Source organism: Zea mays, chromosome 3 (assembly GCF_902167145.1).
Source record: "Zea mays cultivar B73 chromosome 3, Zm-B73-REFERENCE-NAM-5.0, whole genome shotgun sequence".
NCBI classification, from domain to species: domain Eukaryota; kingdom Viridiplantae; phylum Streptophyta; class Magnoliopsida; order Poales; family Poaceae; genus Zea; species Zea mays.
In genome coordinates this window covers 101,252,149-101,272,136 of record NC_050098.1, presented here as the reverse complement: position 1 = coordinate 101,272,136, position 19,988 = coordinate 101,252,149, and the positions used below count along the sequence as shown (strand labels likewise).

General features: G+C 45.6%; 1 long non-coding RNA gene across 1 annotated transcript; it reads left to right on the top strand.

Annotated features, from left to right (window-relative positions):
- Positions 1 to 11,052: 11,052 nt before the first annotated feature.
- LOC109945257 (uncharacterized) lies at positions 11,053 to 12,890 on the top strand. Its single transcript, XR_002268386.1, has 2 exons — positions 11,053 to 11,373; positions 12,346 to 12,890. It is a non-coding gene; the product is annotated as an uncharacterized lncRNA (long non-coding RNA).
- The last annotated feature ends 7,098 nt before the right edge of the window (positions 12,891 to 19,988 follow it).

Genomic DNA, 19,988 nt, shown 5'->3' with positions numbered 1-19,988 from the left:
TTTAGCACTGTGTGATGATGTCCAGTTACGTAACTGTTGTGTACGTGAATTGCTGATCCTGGCACGTACATGGTTCGCATTCGGTTTGCCTTCTAAAACCGGGTGTGACATAGGTGGTATCAAAGCCGTGCTGGCTGTAGGACTGCTAACCTAGAGTAGAATGGTCGTTCTAAGGATTATAGACCCTTATTATCACCTTGACTTTGGTATCCCTTCAAAAGTTGGTCATATCGACCAAACCTATGTTCTACTATATATTATACCTTGCTAAAAATCTTTTGTTTATTCTAATTCTTCACTTATTTATGGTTTACTTGCTGGTCATATTAGTTCTGTTCTCACTCTTATGCTTATGGTGTCTTTTGTAGATGGCTCGTCTTAGACACACTGCACGGAAGTCAGTCATTCCTTTCTTGCCTTCTCGTCTCGCGGAGCGTCCGCTTCGTCGTCCGGTGGCTGGTCAGTCTAGCCACTTGGAGAGGCTGCACCACCGCCTGCACGAGGAGAAGGAGCATCGACGATAGGAGCTGGAGCAGCAGGGCTCTTATTTCTCGCTTCAGTAGGAGATAGAGTCTGTGAGGAGCTGTTCCCCTGTGCTCCCGCTGGAGGCGCCCCCTGCACCACCACTGAGCGCCCCAGCCGCTAGAGTAGCTGCTAGAGGAGACCCAGACGATGGAGGTGGCGACAACAGCTCGAGCCACAACACTGACCTTTCAGAGGAGCAGGAGTTGGAAGGATGGGTTGCCCAACCCATCACTCGCGACGCCGCTCGCGGGTGTCACTTCCATGATGCGCTCGACACCTTGCTACGCCAGGCACTCGACCGGCGCACTTGGTCTATCGAGTATTGTTGTGTGGTCTTCCAGCACAGTCGCAGGGTTTACCTAGACCGCTGGGAGGTGACCTGCTTGGTGCGCCGTCCGGAGAACAGTCTCCGGGGTGCAGAGGTCTGCTCAGAGCACTATTCCATCTCTGAGCGGGATTCAGCTGAGGCGGCCATGCAACATGCCGCGCGGCGTGCGATTTCACACTACTTCTCAGTGCTTGGCGGGGTAGCCGATGGTCTCAAACTGAAGTATTACCCCCGCCGCCCATCTGGCAGCACAGGAGGTGTGGTTGTCTCACATGTTGGTGAGGACAATCCTAGGTTGAGCAGCACAGTCAACCTAGCTGCCGTGCTAAACACGGAGCTGGACCATGCATTAGATGAGCTGAGTAGGGCTCATGCTGAGATCGCCCAGCTGCGGGTTGAGCGCGCGAAGTATCGTCACCTGGAGGATGGCTCCCCCGCTCCCGTCGGGACTCAGCACCCGTACCGCTCACCTCAGCGTGGACACCATGCTTATGGTAACCCCGACTGCAGGACCAAGATAAATTTAGAACCATAGATCGTCAGCGTCAGATCTTGTAATTAATGCAAAAAATATATATAGAAGCTATAGTTTTAGCATTAGCCTTACTCTTAGTTAGTCTTAGTTAGACAGGGTAGTTTGCTTATCCTGTGCCTTTATGTTTGTCATGATGAACTATGTTGGATTTGGATCTTTGTAATGACTGTCGCCAGGATGTGGGTATCCCCTGCACTTTGGTTTACCTATTAAGTGTTAATAAAAATTAGTTGTCTAGTTGGGAAGCCCTTTTGTTCTACTTTCCTCTTAATCTGAGAAGTTGTGTTTGCCTGTGTTGGAAGTCAGTGAAGATGTTCATCTGTTCAGTATTGTGGAAGAATTCTATACTCTTTTCTTATGCTGCAAGCTTGCAAGATCAGTTCTGATGTGTGATTGCATTCTACAGATGTTAGAAAATAGGCGCAGAGGAGGAAGGCGTGCTCAGTAGGAGCAGGCAGCCCCGCAGGATGAGGCACCCCGTCAGCAGCTGCCACCCCCGCCCCCAATGACCATCGAGCAGATGTTCCTAATGCAGACTCAGGCAGTTCAAGCCATCAGTCAGACTCTGGCCGCCATTCAGCAGCAGTAGCCACCACCTCAGCCTCAGATGCCTCAGATGCCTAGAGACAAGCGTGCAGAATTCATGAGGGGTCATCCCCCGGTGTTCACTCATTCTTTTGACCCCATGGATGCTGAAGATTGGTTGTGCACGGTGGAGCGAGAGTTGCGCACCGTTCAGTGCGACGACATGAAGAAAGTTCTGTATGGTCCCCGTTTGTTGAGAGGAGCAACCCAGTCTTGGTGGGAGTCTTACCTCGCCACCCATGCCAACCCCGACACCATCACCTGGGAAGAATTCAGAGATAGCTTCCATCAGTACCATGTTCCAGTAGGCCTGATGACAGTGAAGAAGAAGGAGTTCCTGGCGCTCAAGCAAGGGCCTATGTCCGTTAGTGAGTACCGAGACAAGTTTCTGCAGCTGTCCCGCTATGCTCCTGAGGATGTCAACACAGATGCCAAGAGGCAATATCGCTTCTTGAGAGGCTTGGTTGATCCTCTGCAGTATCAGCTGATGAATCATACCTTCCCCACATTTCAGCACCTGATCGACAGAACAATTATGACAGAGAGGAAGCGCAAAGAGATGGAGGATCGCAAGCGCAAGATAGGTGGACCTCAGCCTGGAAGCAGCAATCGCCCTCGCTTCTCGGGCAATCCACCTCAGCAGTTCAGACAGAACCAACGCCCACCTCAACAGCAGCAGTTTCAAAGGCAGTACCCTCAGCACCGGCAGCAGAATCGCCAGAACAATCAGTCAGGAGGAGGTCAGTTCCAGAGGCAGAATCAGTAGGCACCTCGTCTTCCCACCCCAGCAACCAACCAGAGCAGTCAGGCAACTCCAATTCAGGGTGGAAGCAGAGCATGTTTCCATTATGGAGAGCAAGGCCATTGGGTGATGCAATCTCCAAAGAAGGCAGCCCAGCAGCAGTCAGGCCCCAGTGCCCCAGCAAAGCAGAATGTGTCATAGCCTGGAGCAGGCAACCGCCCTCAGCCACGCTACAACCACGGGAGACTAAATCACTTGGAGGCTGAAGCAGTTCAAGAAACCCCCGGCATGACAGTAGGTATGTTTCCAGTCGACTCCCATATTGCAGAAGTGTTATTTGATACTGGAGCAACACATTCATTTATTACTGCATCTTGGGTAGAAGCACATAATCTTCCAATCACTACCATGTCAACCCCCATCCAAATTGACTCAGCCGGTGGTAGAATTCGAGCCGATAGCATTTGCTTGAACATAAGTGTGGAAATAAGGAGGACAGCGTTTCCCGCTAATCTCATAGTAATGGGTACTCAGGGAATAGATGTCATCCTAGGGATGAACTGGCTAGATAAGTATCAGGCAGTTATCAGTTGTGATAAGAGGACAATTAAGTTGATGTCCCCACTAAGAGAAGAAATGGTAGCCGAGTTAGTCTCACCTGGGCCAAGGAAAGGAAGTTGTCATCAGATGGCTATTGATAGCAAAGATCCAGATTCACTCGAGATTATCAAGGTTGTGTCAGAATTCCTAGATGTGTTCCGGGAAGATTTACCACACATGCCACCTGAGCGGAAAGTTGAGTTTGCTATAGAGCTTCTTCCTGGCACCGCCCCTATCTCTAAAAGAGCCTATAGAGTATCTGGACCAGAGTTAGTTGAACTTAAGAAGCAGATCGATGAGCTGTCAGAGAAAGGTTATATAAAACCAAGCACCTCGCCTTGGGCCGCCCCTGTCCTGTTCGTGGAGAAGAAAGATGGCACCAGAAGGATGTGTATCGATTATCGAGCTCTGAATGAGGTCACGATCAAGAACAAGTACCCCTTGCCCAGAATAGAAGATCTGTTCGACCAGTTGAGAGGAGCCAACGTGTTCTCAAAGATAGATCTGAGGTTAGGTTATCATCAGATCAGGATTCGACCCTCAGACATTCCGAAGACGGCATTCATTACCAAGTATGGGTTGTATGAGTTTACTATGATGTCCTTTGGTCTAACGAATGCACCAGCCTTCTTCATGAATCTGATGAACAATGTATTCATGGATTATCTCGACAAGTTTGTGGTTGTATTTATCGATGACATTCTTATATATTCTCAAAGTGAAGAAAAGCATGTGAATCATTTGAAGATGGTATTGCAGAGATTGCGAGAGCACCAGCTGTATGCAAAGTTGAGCAAGTGTGAGTTTTGGATTGATGAAGTCCTATTCTTGGGTCACATAATCAACAAAGAAGGATTAGTTGTGGATCCGAAGAAAGTGGCAGACATTCTGAATTGGAAAGCGCCAACAGATGCTTGAGGAATCAAGAGTTTCATTGGAATGGCCGGATATTCTCGACGATTCATCGAAGGGTTCTCGAAGATTGTGAAACCAATGACAACTTTGCTAGGCAACAAGGTTGAGTTCAAGTGGACTCAAAAATGCCAAGAAGCCTTTGAAGCGCTGAAAGAGAAGTTGACTACATCGCCTGTCTTAGTCTTGCCTGATGTACACAAGCCCTTCTCAGTGTATTGCGATGCTTATTACACTGGTTTGGGATGTGTGTTGATGCAGGAGGGAAGAGTTGTGGCTTACTCGTCCCGACAGCTGAAGGTTCATGAGAAGAATTACCCAATCCATGACCTAGAGTTGGCAGCAGTGGTTCATGCACTGAAGACATGGAGGCACTATATGTATGGGCAGAAATGTGATGTTTACACAGACAAGAGTCTGAAGTACATATTCACTCAGTCGGAGCTGAATATGAGGCAACGAAGATGGTTAGAGTTGATCTAAGACTATGAATTGGAGATTCATTACCATCCAGGCAAAGCGAACGTAGTGGCAGATGTTTTGAGCAAGAAAAGTCAAGTCAACATGATGGTTGCTCATCCGATGCCTTACGAGCTGTCCAAAGAGTTTGACAGGTTGAGCCTCAAATTTCTGAACAACATGCGAGGAGTGACAGTTGAGTTAGAGCCTACCCTAGAGCGGGAAATCAAAGAAGCACAGAAGAATGATGAGAAGATCAGTGAAATCCGGCAGCTGATTCTGGAAGGAAGAGGTAAAGATTTTCGAGAAGATGCAGAAGGTGTGGTATGGTTCAAGGACCGCTTGTGTGTTCCCAATGTCCAGTTCATTCAGGAGTTGATCCTCAAGGAAGCTCATGAGTCAGCTTATTCTATACACCCTGGAAGTAAGAAGATGTTTCAAGATCTGAAGAAGAAATTCTGGTGGTATGGAATGAAAAGGGAGATCGCAGAGCATGTGGCTATATGTGACAGTTGTCAAAGGATCAAGGCAGAGCATCAGAAGCCAGCTGGATTGTTGCAACCATTGCGAATTCCTTAGTGGAAATGGGATGAAATCGGAATGGACTTCATAGTCAGATTGCCTCGCACTCGAGCCGGCTACGATTCCATTTGGGTAGTGGTGGACCGCTTGACCAAGTCAGCCCACTTCATACCTGTCAAGACCAACTACAACAGTGCAGTATTGGCAGAGTTGTACATGTCCTGAATCGTTTGTCTTCATGGTGTGCCAAAGAAGATAGTGTCAAATAGAGGAACGCAGTTCACCTCTCATTTCTGGCAGCAGTTGCATGAAGCTTTGGGTACACATCTGAATTTCAGTTCAGCTTACGATCCGCAGAGAGACGGCCAGACTGAAAGAACTAATCAAATCCTTGAAGATATGTTGAGAGCTTGTGCGTTGCAAGATCAGTCCGGATGGGACAAGAGGTTACCTATGTAGAGTTCTCCTATAACAACAGTTACCAGGCCAGCTTGAAGATGTCACCATTTCAGGCGCTTTATGGGAGGAGTTGTAGAACTCCATTGCAATGGGATCAGCCTGGTGAAAAGCAAGTGTTCGGGCCAGACATTCTGCTCGAAGCTGAAGAGAACATCAAGATGGTTCGGGAGAATCTAAAGATAGCACAGTCAAGGCAGCGAAGTTATGCAGACACAAGAAGGAGAGAGCTGAGTTTTGAAGTCGGAAATTTTGTCTATCTGAAAGTATCGCCTATCAGAGGAGTTAGAAGATTCAGAGTCAAAGGCAAGCTAGTGCCTCGCTATATTGGTCCGTATCAAATTCTCGCAAGGCGTGGAGAAGTGGCCTATCAGCTCAGTTTGCCAGAAGGCTTGTCCGCAGTGCATGATGTCTTCCACGTGTCTCAGCTGAAGAAGTGTCTGCGTGTGCCAGAAGAGCAGTTACCAGTGGAAGGTCTAGAGGTCCAGGAGGACCTGACCTATATAGAGAAGCCAGCGCAGATTCTTGAGACTGTAGACAGAATCACCCAGAGGAAAACTATCAGAATGTGCAAAGTCAGATGGAGTCACCACTCTGAGGAAGAAGCAACCTGAGAGCGTGAAGATGATCTGATGGCCAAATACCCTGAACTCTTTGCTAGCCAGCCTTGAATCTCGAGGGCGAGATTCTTTTAAGGGGATAGGTTTGTAACGCCCTGAATTTGGGGGTAGAATTTTTTCTTCTTTTTACTCACCAAATTCAGGTGTTACTCCCTTTTCTTTTCCCGTTTCGCTCCTTCTTCCCAATTTCAAAGCAGTATAGTGACTGGCATCCATATCGTGTGTAAACAAAACCTAAGTTGACATGGGTGTTGCATCATGCCGAATAATATTTCTTTGTCTGATGTCGTGTTTAATCGCGTGTTCGCCTCGTCTCGTTCCAGATTTCGGTTCGCAATTGGATTCTGAGTTGTGGGTGTGTGTGCCACGGGATTTTGATTCGCGGTGCAGCCTAGCCCAGCCCGACCTAGCCCGACCCGGCTCGGTCCGGCTTCAGCCCATGCGCCCCTGGCGCCCCTGCCCTCCCCCATGCGCATGCCCCCTCCCCTTGTCTCTCTTTCCCTCATTCAATTCTTCCGCACAGCAACCTCCTCTCCCACCTCTCTCTCTCTCCCCGTGGTGCCCTAGGTTTTGGAGACGGTGATCGCCGGATTAGGAGCCCGAGGTGAGCTCCTCTCCCCTCTCCCTCTCCCTCTCTCTCTTCCCCTCCCCCTCCCCTTCTTCTTCCCCCGTGCGGCCTCCCTATGCGCGCCCCAGGCGGCCTCCGAGCGCGCCCCACGCCTCTCGGCCTCCCCCGTGCCCCCTCGGCGGCTTCCCCTAGCGGCCCCCCCGGTGGCGCTCCCCCGCAGCGCCCCCGCGCGGCCCCCTGCGTGCACTCCCCTGTGCCCCGTGCGGCCTCCCCCCGCGCCCCCCGGCGGCGGCCCCTGGCACCCCTGCGCGCGCCCCGCACGGCCCCCCTGCGCGCTCCCTGCGTGCCCCCCCCCCGGCGGCGGCCCCTGGCAGCACCTCGCGCGCGCCCCGGTGGCCCCGCGCCCCGGCAGCCCCTGCGCGTGCCCCAGCTTGGCCTCGTGTGCCACCAGCGCGCGCGGCGATCGAACCTCGGTTTAATTAGTTTTTAAATTTAGTTTAATGAACGTGTTGTGTCGCGCGCTTTGTCGCACGACGAATTTGTTTAATTTCAGATTCTATTAATGTGCTGTGTCGCGCGCTTCGTCGCGCGACGATCCATTTTAATTTCAGGATTGTTTAATGTATGGCGTCGCACGTCAAGTCACGCGACGTTCCATTTTAAATTCGGTTTGGTTGACGTATGCCGTCGTGCGTTTCGTCGGGCGACGCTTAACGTCTCTTTATAATTAATGCAAGTGTCTCGTTGCGCGCTTTGTCACATGACGAGTCGTTTATTTCTTAATTCAATTTAAGTGTTGTGTCGCGCGTCTCGCCGCGCGACAATCCTTTTAATTTACCTTTATCTGCTTATAATGATTAAACTTGGAACATGACTTCACCCTATGTTAAACGCGATGGCTAAACTAATACTGTTCTGTTTAGACGAGTATTTTAATCCATAATCGTGTAACGTGATCGCTTCTCGACCGTAGCCTCGATCGTTACTTTCTCTTTCTCGTTTAGTTGTAGGTGCGAGCCCTGCGTCGAACGTCTATCTATTTATTGCATCCTATTGTATGGTGTACTGTTCCTTTGTATTAAAACTTGTGGAATGTATGTTTGAAACTCGTATAGATAACGGTCAGTTGGCAGAGTCTGAAGGAGTTGCAGGTGAAGACCCTGAGCAGCAGTCGGTTGGTGAAGGCAAGTGTCCCTTGACCCATCTATGTCCTACTCATTCTTATAATTCACTCCCTGCATTTACACATTTATACCTAAGGATTGACTAGCTTTTGTCTATCTTGTCCTTGTTTACCTATTCTAGTTGGGTTGTTATGGTTTAGCTTTATACTAGTACTTCACATTAATCAATGAACATGATGAGATTATCTATGATATGATGTTTTCCCTTTTGATTATGATGATGGTACTTGTGGCCCTTAAGGGGACTCGAGCTGTTTCTTAAGTGCCTCTCCGTAAGGACCTGTTCGTTGGATGACCGCCCGGGAAAACAGTGCAACCATGAGGGTGGAGTGGGACGCCCTTAGCTGAGTAATTAGAGGAACTGGGGTGTAGTTCGCTTCGTCGTCGTGCCGTTAATGGGGCTCGATGTATGCGGCTCGCTCTGCCAAGGTTGGTTCGCCCCTTGGGGTGGAGTGCGGTGCATTTAGGAAACCTAACGGGCGGCTACAGCCCCAGGGAATCTTTGTAAAGGCTACGTAGTGAGACCCTACCTATTCACCTTGGTAGTGTTCAAGGGTTTGATCGGCCCGAGGCAAGAGGGAACCACGGCTTGTGGGTAAAGTGCGCCACCTCTGTAGAGTGTTATGAAACTGATATATCAGCCGTGCTCGCTGTTATGAGCGGCCAAGAGAGCTCCATTGATTAGAGATACTTGATCAGAGATGTATGGTTTACAGGTGGTGATGAGGATGATGATTTTGGTTATGACTATGGTACTAGTAAGTGGTATTCTTTCCGTTTGGAAAGGGTACATCGGGTTAATAACTTGGGTTAATTCTAAAGCATGGCTTTCTACTAGTAAGTAATAACCTGACCAACTAAAAGCAACTGCTTCACTTAACTCCACATAAAGCTAGTCCACTACAGCCAAACGGGACATATTGCTGAGTATGTTGATGTGTACTCACCCTTGCTTTACACACCAAACCCCCCCCTAGGTTGTCCGCATTGCAACCACTGCTCAGGAGAAGATGAAGCCGTGGTGGAGGACTTCCAGGAGTTCCAGGAGTACGATGAGTTCTAGGCGTGGGCTAGCGGCAAACCCCCAGTCGGCTGCATGTGTAGACTGTGTGTATCTACGTTTCTTTTCCGCACTTTGATAATTGTTAAATACTATATGGATGTCTCGAACATCATGATGTAATCGACTATTATACCCTCTTTTATGTCATTATTTTAGCACTGCGTGATGATGTCCAGTTATGTAACTGCTGTGTACGTGAATTGCTGATCCTGGCACGTACATGGTTCGCATTCGGTTTGCCTTCTAAAACCGGGTGTGACAGTTATACATGGCACGGATTGTATGCTTACATGGTGTGCCAAAGAAGATTGTGTAAGACCGAGGATCACAGTTTACTTCTCGTTACTGGAAGAAGTTGCACGAGTGCTTGGATACAAGATTGAATTTTAGGTCGGCCTACCATCGTCAAACTGATGGGCAGACCGAGAGGACCAACCAAGTGCTAGAGGATATGTTAAGAGCTTGTGCTCTTAAACATGGTGGTAGTTGGGATAAGAGTTTACCGTATGCGGAGTTCTCTTACAATAATAGCTACCAGGCTAATTTCAAGAAGCCCCCGTTTGAGGCTCTATATGGCAGAAAGTGCAGTACTCCACTGTATTGGGATCAAACTGGTGAAAGGCAGTTCTTTGGACCAGAAATTATACAATAGGCAGATGAGCAAATCCATCAAATAATGGAGAATTTGAGAACTGCACAGTCAAGGTAGAAAAGCTATGCTGATACCAGGAGAAGACTGCTAGAGTTTAAGGAGGGTGATCATGTCTATTTGAAGGTGTCACCACTTCGGGGTATGCGAAGATTTAAAGTCAAAGGAAAGTTGTCCCCTCGCTTCATTGGACTCTTCTTAATCCTAAAGCGAGTGGGAGAGGTTGCATATCAACTGGAGCTACCAGATCATCTTGCGGATGTACATGATGTCTTCCATGTATCACAGTTGAAGAAGTGTCTCAGGGTACCTGAAGAGCAGCTACCAATGGAGGACCTTAGTGTTCAAGATGATCTGACTTATGCAGAATATCCTATCAAGATTCTTGATACACTGACTCGTGTCACGAGGAGTAAAGTGATTAAAATGTGCAAAGTACAATGGAGCCATCATGGAGAAGATGAAGCTACCTGGGAGAGAGAAGAATAGCTTCACATAGATTTTCCCCATCTTTTCCCAAGTCCTTCCTAAATCTCGAGAACGAGATTCTTTTTAAGAGGGGTAGGATTTGTAATACCCAAATTGTAATTTGTAAGAGATAATATAAAAGGAGAAACAATTTCACTTTATCTATGTGTGAATTTGACCTTTTTGTACCATCACATGTGAACACCATATTTAAAAACAAATAGTTATAAAATATATGCCACTAAATTATGCATCATGCTGGAATTTTTATTGTGAGTGCATTATTTGTGACAATATAAAAATAACATATAAAGAAATGTGTTAAAGTCCGAAGTGGAATTTAAATCCTAAAGGAAAATTCAAGAATCTAGAAAAAGAGAGGAAGGGAAATTACTATGTGAATACAAGTAAGTACAAAATTATATATTCATCTTACACGGATTTGAGTTTATAAATTTGACTCAAAGGTGAATTTCATAACAAGACTCGAATTCAAATTAGAGATACAAATGAAAAGAAAATGAATCAAAAAGGAAAAAGAAGAGAGAAAAGAATAAAGAAAAGAAGAAGAGAGATGGCACAATGGGCCTAATCCCACGCAGCCGGCCCATTACCTAGCCCCACTTCGAGCTCGGCCCAATCCGCACAGCCACTCACGCCAGTCGCTGGATTTGTGGACCCACCATGCAGTCGCCATGCTCCCACATGTCCGCCGAATCCGCGTGCCAGCGACGCTGCTTCCGTGGATGACGTGCGGGACCCACATGTCATCCCGCTCCCGTAACCACCTGCCCGCTTCGACCGGGTTGTTGTAGCTCGTCCCCGCTCCTCTTCACCCCCTGCTTTACAAAGCGCCCCGCTGTCTAGCCTGAGACCCTAGGAATTGGTCATCCGCGCTCCACCGAAAAACGCGTCGTCGCGAGGTGAGAGAGAGAGATTGTGCGGGCGGAACTTCGAGCGCCACCGGTGAATCCTAGTGGTGGAGGATTCCCATCCTCGGGGCGTGACCGTGGTGGTGCGTTTGCGCCTGTGGGGTTTTCCGCGTCGGCAATTGGGTGGGAGAACCAGCAGTGAGAGGTGAATTGCTCGCCGGCGTAGCTACTCCGCCGTGGAGCCGCATCTCATCATCTCCTGGGGTCTCTGCATCGAAATCACAGGTGAGATGTCCCTCATCTCGTTCACTTTGCCCCCACCGACGTATAGCACCTTTCCTTTTTGAATTTAGCATGCTAGGGCGAAAGTTGGCCTTACTCCGGCGGTCCTCCACCGCGGTCTGGAAGGCGGCGGCGCCACAGTTGGCCGTGGAGAGTCGAGTTGAATACGGACCATTGATTTCATGCCTAACGGTCACGATTAGATGCTGGGTTGAGATAGCGAGAACCATGGGATCTTAGGTGGACGGTCTTGATTTGATCGGGCGCACCGTTTCAATCTGACGTGTCCTGACCGTTCGATTGGGATCGGATGGTGGTTACTCATACTGGGCTTCATTAAATCGTGGGCGTAGGATCTAGATCCTGTGGACATTGTCGCGTACCGGTTCAATGTAATGTTGATCTAATCTGGGTCGTCAAAGTCCGATCGGACGACCAGATCAGGCCGATACCGCTTCGGTGGCCCACTTTGCTAAAGAGCCCCTGTGTTTTTCCTAAATAGAACCCGTCGCCCACCTTTACAGTGCCCTGAGTCTTATGAAATTTTACCCCCGGGGCCCCTGTACTCTTCACTATTGGGCGCCCAGTCTAGAGAAGGTTAGAAATAGAGAAATTAAATTATAAATGAATTTTTAATATATAAATAAGTGCTAGAACTTGTAAAATTCATAGAAAATTCATTTTTAGTCCAAATTGATCCATTCCAGTTTCTAAAATTTTGTAATATTATTATTTATCACCTAGAGTCTCTGTTTTGACATGAAAACAGTAGTAACATTTATTCCTCACTTAATCATATATCAAGCACATTAAACCTTTGGAAATTCATAACTTAAAATCTATAACTCCAAAATTAATGATTCATGTTCCTAGATTCTTATTTTAATGTGTAGATTTTTATTGTGTATTTTATTTACATGTTTGGTGTGATGTTAATTTTGCTATACTATGTATGTATTGTGTTGATGCGAGTAGACGAGCAAGCTACTGTGGATCTTGAGGTTTAGCAGATAGAAGTTGCTGAGCAGGAGCTCATTGAAGGCAAGTTGTGCCCTTGATCACTTATTTTTACCCAGCCATGTTCTTATTAATCATAATGATCTGCTGTTGAGGGCCTTCTTCTCCCCAAAGGTGTTATAAGCAAAAACACCTTCGGCAAGATGATATGCAAGCAGGTACGACATGAAGATTTATGTCGAAGCTACAATTAAAAGAGCTTCGGCATGGTGGCATGCCTAAGACGAAGAAAGGCACCAACTTAAAGAGGAAAAGACCACATAGTCCCTGATAATTTGTATTATGATCATAATTAGTTATCAAGGACATGAATGTAATTTTGTCCGGGCTGCGTCCCGTGCCTATAAATAGATGAACAGTACCCCCGTACTGTTCATGCTGACTTGTAACCACTCACGTGTCACTCTTGCTTTTTCACCTTCTGTCAAGCCGAAGGTACAAATGTAATTTAAATATCATTGATATTTGTTCATGTTTATATAATAAGAATATAAATGGTCTAACGATTTGAAATGATTATTCATATTCCTTTCACATTTCATATGTCTCTGTTTACATCCTTATTTATTGAAATGATGAAGGTATGTCCTTCATGACCTTCGTCTGAAGATCATTATATCTTGAGGGAGATAATGCTTCGAAGGACGAAGTCTTTAACCATTAACATTTGTGTTGCCTTGTTCTTGATTTATAGCATTTGAGCACAAGTGACCAACATTGGCGCCCACCTCCGGTGAACTCACTTCCACTGTTGTGCCGATGGCTTCATACAACAACCAAGATGTAGCACCTTCGGTCACGAAGCTGGTGCTCCCAATCACAGGTGGTTCAAGCTCAGAGCCAGCCTACAAGAAGCAGAAGAAGGAAGCACAAAGAAGAGTGCAGCATGTTGGGGTGCAAGGACCCTTCAACAGATCCAAGTGGTCTCACATCCCAATTACCTTATCTCAGGAAGATCTTCAGCTTAAAGATTATCCTCACAATGATGCCATGGTTATATCTTGTGTCATCAAGGGATTTCTGGTCCACAATGTTCTGGTTGACACATGCAGTGCAGCAGACATCATCTTTGCAAAGGCTTTCAGATAGATGCAAGAGCCAGAAGACAAGATACATGATGCAACACACCCTCTTTGTGGCTTCGGAGGAAGACAGATTGTGGCACTTGGCAAAATAACAATATCAATTACCTTCGGTTACGTCCATAACACAAGAACTGAACAGGTTGTCTTTGACATCGTTGATATGGAGTATCCATACAATGCCATCATTGGTCGAGGGACGCTCAATGCCTTCGAAGCCATTCTTCATCCAACATATCTATGCATGAAGATACCTTCGGAACAAGGGCCCATTGATGTTCACGAGAGTCAAGAAGCTGCCAGGAAGGCCGAAGGGAGCTGGACGGATTCAAAGGCTATCCATAACATAGATGAAGCCGAAGCTTATCAGCAGTACAAGCACAAAAGAGAGAAGGCTGCTTCAGCGGATCAGCCGAAGCCTATGCTCCTGTGTGAAGACATAGCAGACCAAAAGGTATTGCTGGGATCTCAGTTATCTGGTGAACAAGAAAAGACTGCTAAGGTTTTTGTTCAACAACAAAGATGTCTTCGCTTGGACAGCTAACGATCTCTGTGGTGTTAATAGAGATGTCATTGAGCATTCACTCAATGTGGATCCATCATTCAGGCCAAGAAAGCAGAGACTTTGGAAAATGTCTGAGGATAAAGCCGAAGGTGCTCGAAATGAAGTAAAGCGACTTCTCAATGCCGGTGTTATCATAGAAGTAACATATCCAGAGTGGTTAGCTAACACTGTTATGCTGAAGAAGGCTAATGGGAAATGGGAATGTGTATTGATTTCACAAACCTCAACAAGGCATGTCCGAAGGATGAGTTCCCTTTACCAAGAATAGATTCCCTTGTAGATGCAACAGCTTCTTCGGAAATCATGAGCTTATTGGACTGCTACTCGGGCTATCACCAAATTTGGATGAAAAAAGAGGATGAGCCAAAGACAAGCTTCATAACTCCTAGTGGTACTTATTGCTACCTTTGGATGCCCGAGGGGCTCAAAAACGCTGGAGGAAGCTGCAGCAGAATGACTGCCAAGGTTCTTCACTCCCAAATAGGCAGAAATATGCTAACTTATGTTGATGACATTATAGTAAAAGGCACAAAACAAGAAAATCATGTTGCCGACTTGCAGGAGACGTTTGCCAATTTTAGGCAAGCTGGTCTCAAGTTGAATCCAGAAAAGTGTGCTTTCAGAGTGAAGAAGGGCAAGTTTCTCGGCTGTCTGGTATCAACAAAGGGTATCGAAGCTAATCCAAGCAAGATCGAAGCTATCCTTCGGATGGAATCGCTAAATTCAAAAAAGGGGGCTCAACGATTGGCAGGAAGGCTGGCATCGTTGAATAGATTTATATCAAGATCAGCAGAGAGAAACTTACCATTCTTTGAAATACTGAAGTCAGTCGAAGTCTTTCAGTGGGGTCCGGCTCAACAGAAAGCCTTCGAAGAGTTAAAACAATATCTGATAGATTTGACATCTCTAAGGGTCTGTTTGGTTGGGCTGTGGCTGTAAAAAAAGCTGCTGTGGGCTGTGAACTACTAAAAAGCTAAAAATCGTTTGGTGGAAACCACTAAAAGTCGCTAAAAATTCTTCCATATATATTTTCACAGTTCCACCTAAAAGCTGCTAAAAGCAGGTCTAGAGGTGCTTTCAGTTTTGCACTATAAGAAAGTCGGCTTTTAGAAAAAGCTGCTTTCTAGATTCAGCCCTTTGGTTTGACTTTTGGCTTTTAGAGGGCAAAAGCCAAAGCCAAAAGCCAAACCAAACACACCCTAACTCCACCTTCATCAGGACTCTGTTACTCCTGTATGTGGCTGCTTCCCCTTCTGCAATCAGTGCGGCACTTGTACAGGAGAAGCAAGATGGCCAAGTAAAAAGACAAGCATCGGTATACTTCGTCTCCGAAGTACTCCGTTTATCAAAGAAAAATTACACAGAATTGGAAAAGGTATTGTATGTTGTGTTGATGGTTTCCAGGAAGATTCGACATTACTTTCAAGCATATCATATAATAGTGCCTTCATCACAACTGTTGAAGGACATAATGAGGAGTAGAGAAGCTAAAGAAAGGATTGGAAAATGGGCTGCAGAGCTTAATGAATTCACCATTGATTATGTACACAGATCCTCAATTCAATCTCAGGCGTTAGCAAATTTCATTACTGATTGGACACCGGGGGCTCAGGGAGAAGAAGCAATAAAAGATGCCGAAGCTTGGACAATATTCTGTGACGGCTCTTGGGGAACCTTCGGCGCAGGAGCAGCTGTTGTTCTAGTAACGCCCTCTAAAGTGAGGACATGTTATGCAGCAAAGTTAGACTTTAGTTGCACAAATAACATCGCCGAGTACGAAGCTCTTCTTTTAGGGCTTTAGAAGCTAAAGGCAATGGGGATAAGAAGGGCAATCTTAAAAACTGATTCCCAAGTTAATTCTGGCCATGTGGACAAAAGTAGCAAGGCAAGGGATCCGAAGCTCGAAAAATATTTGGATGCAGTCCGAAGATTGGAAGCTTCTTTTGAGGGATTTTCTATAAAAAAAATCCCAAGGGGGGAAATGAGCATGCGGATTTGCTAGCTATGTCGGCGGCACAGGGGCTCCCTTTGCCTTCAGAAGTATTCTTCGAAACAATAAAAGCACCTTCAGTCGAACTTATGGAGAGAGCAGAGCTTACAATATCACCTGTACATAGTGAAGATTGGAGGACGGAGATTATATCTTTCCTCCAAGGCAACTGTCTTTCGGATGACGAAGTTTACAATAAAAGAATGGAAGCAAGAACAAGACCATATGTAATCATAGAAGGGGAGTTATATAAATATGGAGTCTGCTCTCCATTACTCAAATGCTTGTCCAGAGCCAAAGGTCAAGAATTGATGAAGGAAATACATGCAGGATTATGTGGGTCTCATATTGGGTCTACGCCTTTGTTGGGGAAGGTTTTCAGACAAGGATTTTACTGGCCAAAGGCAGCTTCGGATGCAGCAGACAAGGCTCAAAAATGTGAAAATTGCCAAAGATGTGCAAAAGACCATAAACAACCTTCGTCTTTAACCAAGCTAACACAGCCAACCTGGCCACTACAAAGGTGGGGTCTGGATTTGTTAGGTCCACTTCCATCAGCACAAGGAAATTTGAAATATGTCGTCGTAGCAGTGGAATATTTCTCCAAGTGGATCGAAGCAAAGCCCTTAGCCACAATAACTTCAGCCACATTACAGAAATTCTTTTGGCAAAATATTGTTTGTCGCTTCGGCGTGCCGAAGGCAATAACCGTTGACAATGGAACTCAATTTGATGCTGAAACGTTCAAAGATTTTTGTGACCGAATTGGTACAAAAATTCATTTTGCATCAGTAAGGCTTCCGAAATCAAATGGGTTAGTAGAGAGAGCAAATGGAATTATAATGACAGGAATAATGAAGCTAATCTTCAATGAGCCTAGAGGAAAGTGGCCAGATGAGTTGATCAAAGTGGTGTGGAGCCATAACACAACTATCTCAAGGTCAACAGGTTTTACACCTGTCAAGCTCCAGTTCGGTGATGAAGCAATAACACCAGAAGAAGCAAAGACAGGATCAATAAGAACCACAACTTCAGCGAAGAACGAAGCTAATTCTCAAATAACAAAAGACACTATAGAAGGGACCAGACTTCAGGCCATAGAACACATCAATAAGTATCAGGCCAAAACAATAAAATGGTGTGATAGGAAAGTTCTATTGAAAAATATCAAGCCAGGTCATTTGGTGCTTCGTAGAGTAGCCAACCCAAACACAGTGGGCAAGTTACAGCTGAAATGGGAAGGTCCTTTTCTGGTAGTATCTTGGTCAAGACCCGGTTCTTACAGATTGAAGGATATGGACGGCAACGACATACCCAGATCTTGGAATGTGGATGAGCTTCGGCGATATTATGTGTAATTAATGTAATCTTTTCTATTTTTCCTATGGCTCCCATTTCCTTTTAGGAGGGGAGAAAGGTTTTTAACGGGGCCATAGTTTGTAATTTTTTTATTCTTATTTAGCCCTATGCAATACAAGGGCCAAAATCCCCCAAAAATGTAACATGTATATCAGAACCTGCACCATGGAGTGCAAAAAGAGAACAGGGAAAAGCTCAAAAGTCGTCCCCAAGGAGATGCAGAGCTGAAATCACTCCAAATATTACGAAGCTAGAAAAAGTCGTTCCTAAGGGAGCAGAGTAAGTTCCAAAGCTACAAAAAGTCGTTCATAAGGGAGCGCAGAGTAAGTTCCGAAGCTACAAAAAGTCGTTCCTAAGGGAGCATAGAGTAAGTTCCGAAGCTCAAAAGTCGTTCCTAAGGGAATGCAGAGCCAAATATGTGGCGGAACCGCCCGAATTATTCCAACTTAAGTGCCAAAGTCCCACCTTAACGACTAGACCACACTTAAATGAGAATAAAACGTCAGTCCCTCGGATCTAGTCCGACGAGGCCACTAACAGGATCAAGTACCACGTACTCACTCGATGGTGAGGCACGGATCAAATACAATAAAACATAAAAACATACATTAAGGAGTATTAAATTTATTACAACATCATCGGAGTTTAGCAAAATCAGTGATCATTGTTCGGATTGCAGCAGAATAAAACTAACGGAAAAAATAAATGGAGAGATGGGGAAGCCTGTCCCATCAATCCTCATGCCCCTCCTCTGCCGAGGTAGGGTCCCACTCGACTGTCCAACCCAGTGGCAAGATGGACGACCAAGTCACTCCAGCAACCATGTCCTCCAGAGAACCTGTAAAATTATGTCACAAGCAAGGCTGAGTATACTAATACTTAGCTAGAATTACCCGGTGTGAGGAGTCTACTCCTCTACCTCTAGACATGCAGCTGTTTGGCTGAGGGGTTTGGTTTGCCAAAAGCACTAGCTGAGTCTAAAATCAAGTTTTAGCTTTTCAAGTTTTAGTGTGACTCTCTTAAGACTAAATGTGTACCTATCTAAGCATACATGGTATTAAGCATTTAGCAATCAACAACTTTTGCCAAGTCAACATGTTTCCACTTGTTACTCAATGTAGCAGCATGGATCAAGCAGTCTCATTAGCTGCGAGAAGCAGACGATTCGAATGGAGTTTTTATCCTTGCAAGGTAAACCTAAACACACGATGTGGCGAGGCACTCCATCCCCACACACATCAACCGTCCCCATCGATTCCCCGTCAGCAGATCAGGGCTCACCGCCTTGGCGTACAATGCCTCACTGACCCTGACTGCCATCGTGCAGTGACCGCACTTGTACCCACCATAACCAGAATGGGAGACCACGTCTCAGGTCGTGTGAGGGGTAAAGTCTACTGCCAGGTTCACTCAGGTACTAGGCTTACCGATTTACCATATTTCTCGGTATGTGCTTAGTACATTCAAACGCTTGACACACGGTACCACACCTTAATCCTTATTCCAATTTCCGTCTCATAGACAACCAATCCCCATGGATTGTTGTCCACAGACCATCATCATTACGATATGAAAATGGATACAACCAATTCCTGACCTCGCGTGAGTGCTAGAAAAATCACTCGACTTCTACCGAGATCCCTAATTAGTAAAGCAGCTACTCGACCTAGCATACTAGTATCCATCTCAAAAGGGAATCCTGAGTCATGCAACTAAAGTTCCAAACAACTCCTACACTTAAGTGCACATTTCAAACCTACAAACAATAAGTGTAGTAAAATAGCATAATAAGTAGGTTATGCATAAAACCGGGGCTTGCCTTTAATTTAACACTTAGATAGTGTTTGCTGGGGGGTACTCGCTTGGCGAGCATCCACTCGTTAAGTCCATTATTCTTCAGGTCGTCCACCAATTGCATCTTGTGGTTGGCACCACATCACTTGCTCGATCATCATTTCTCAGTCCTAAATGAGATGCAAGATGCATATGTATGAATATAATGAAAGTAACACAAGATATACAAAGACACAGTGGCGAACTAAACATTAAATGAGAAGACACCGTAAACAACCTTACACTAGCATTAGTTATCTACACGTTATCGACGTCCAACATTAACACCTTTAAAAAGACAACAACATTTTATTTATTTACGCAACACAACTATGACATTATAGGTACGTGCATTTTATTTGTTTGGATACGGCTTTTCATTAGTTCTCCTATTGATCGCGCACAAGCATCACCGACAACACAAATTCAATAGAGGACATAAGCGTCAATGTCTAAGGAACTCCTATATCGCAATCACTAGATAAAGGAACATATAAAACAAGACACACATGTCATCTCTAGCTTAGCCATGGCAAGTCTACATTACTTAAGAGCAAACCAAACATTTTTAGCGAGAAGGGTGAACTAAACAATCAAATGCGCATTTGCATATTTTTGGGACAACAACACAGCAGTCACTCGTTTTAATCATAACTCTTCAAATATTAATCCAAAAAGAGCAAACTAGGACTTTTTGGAAAGCTTAAAAAGTGAACTACAATTTTGGTATTTTCATCACAACATGATTCAACACTTAGCAAAGTCGAATTGT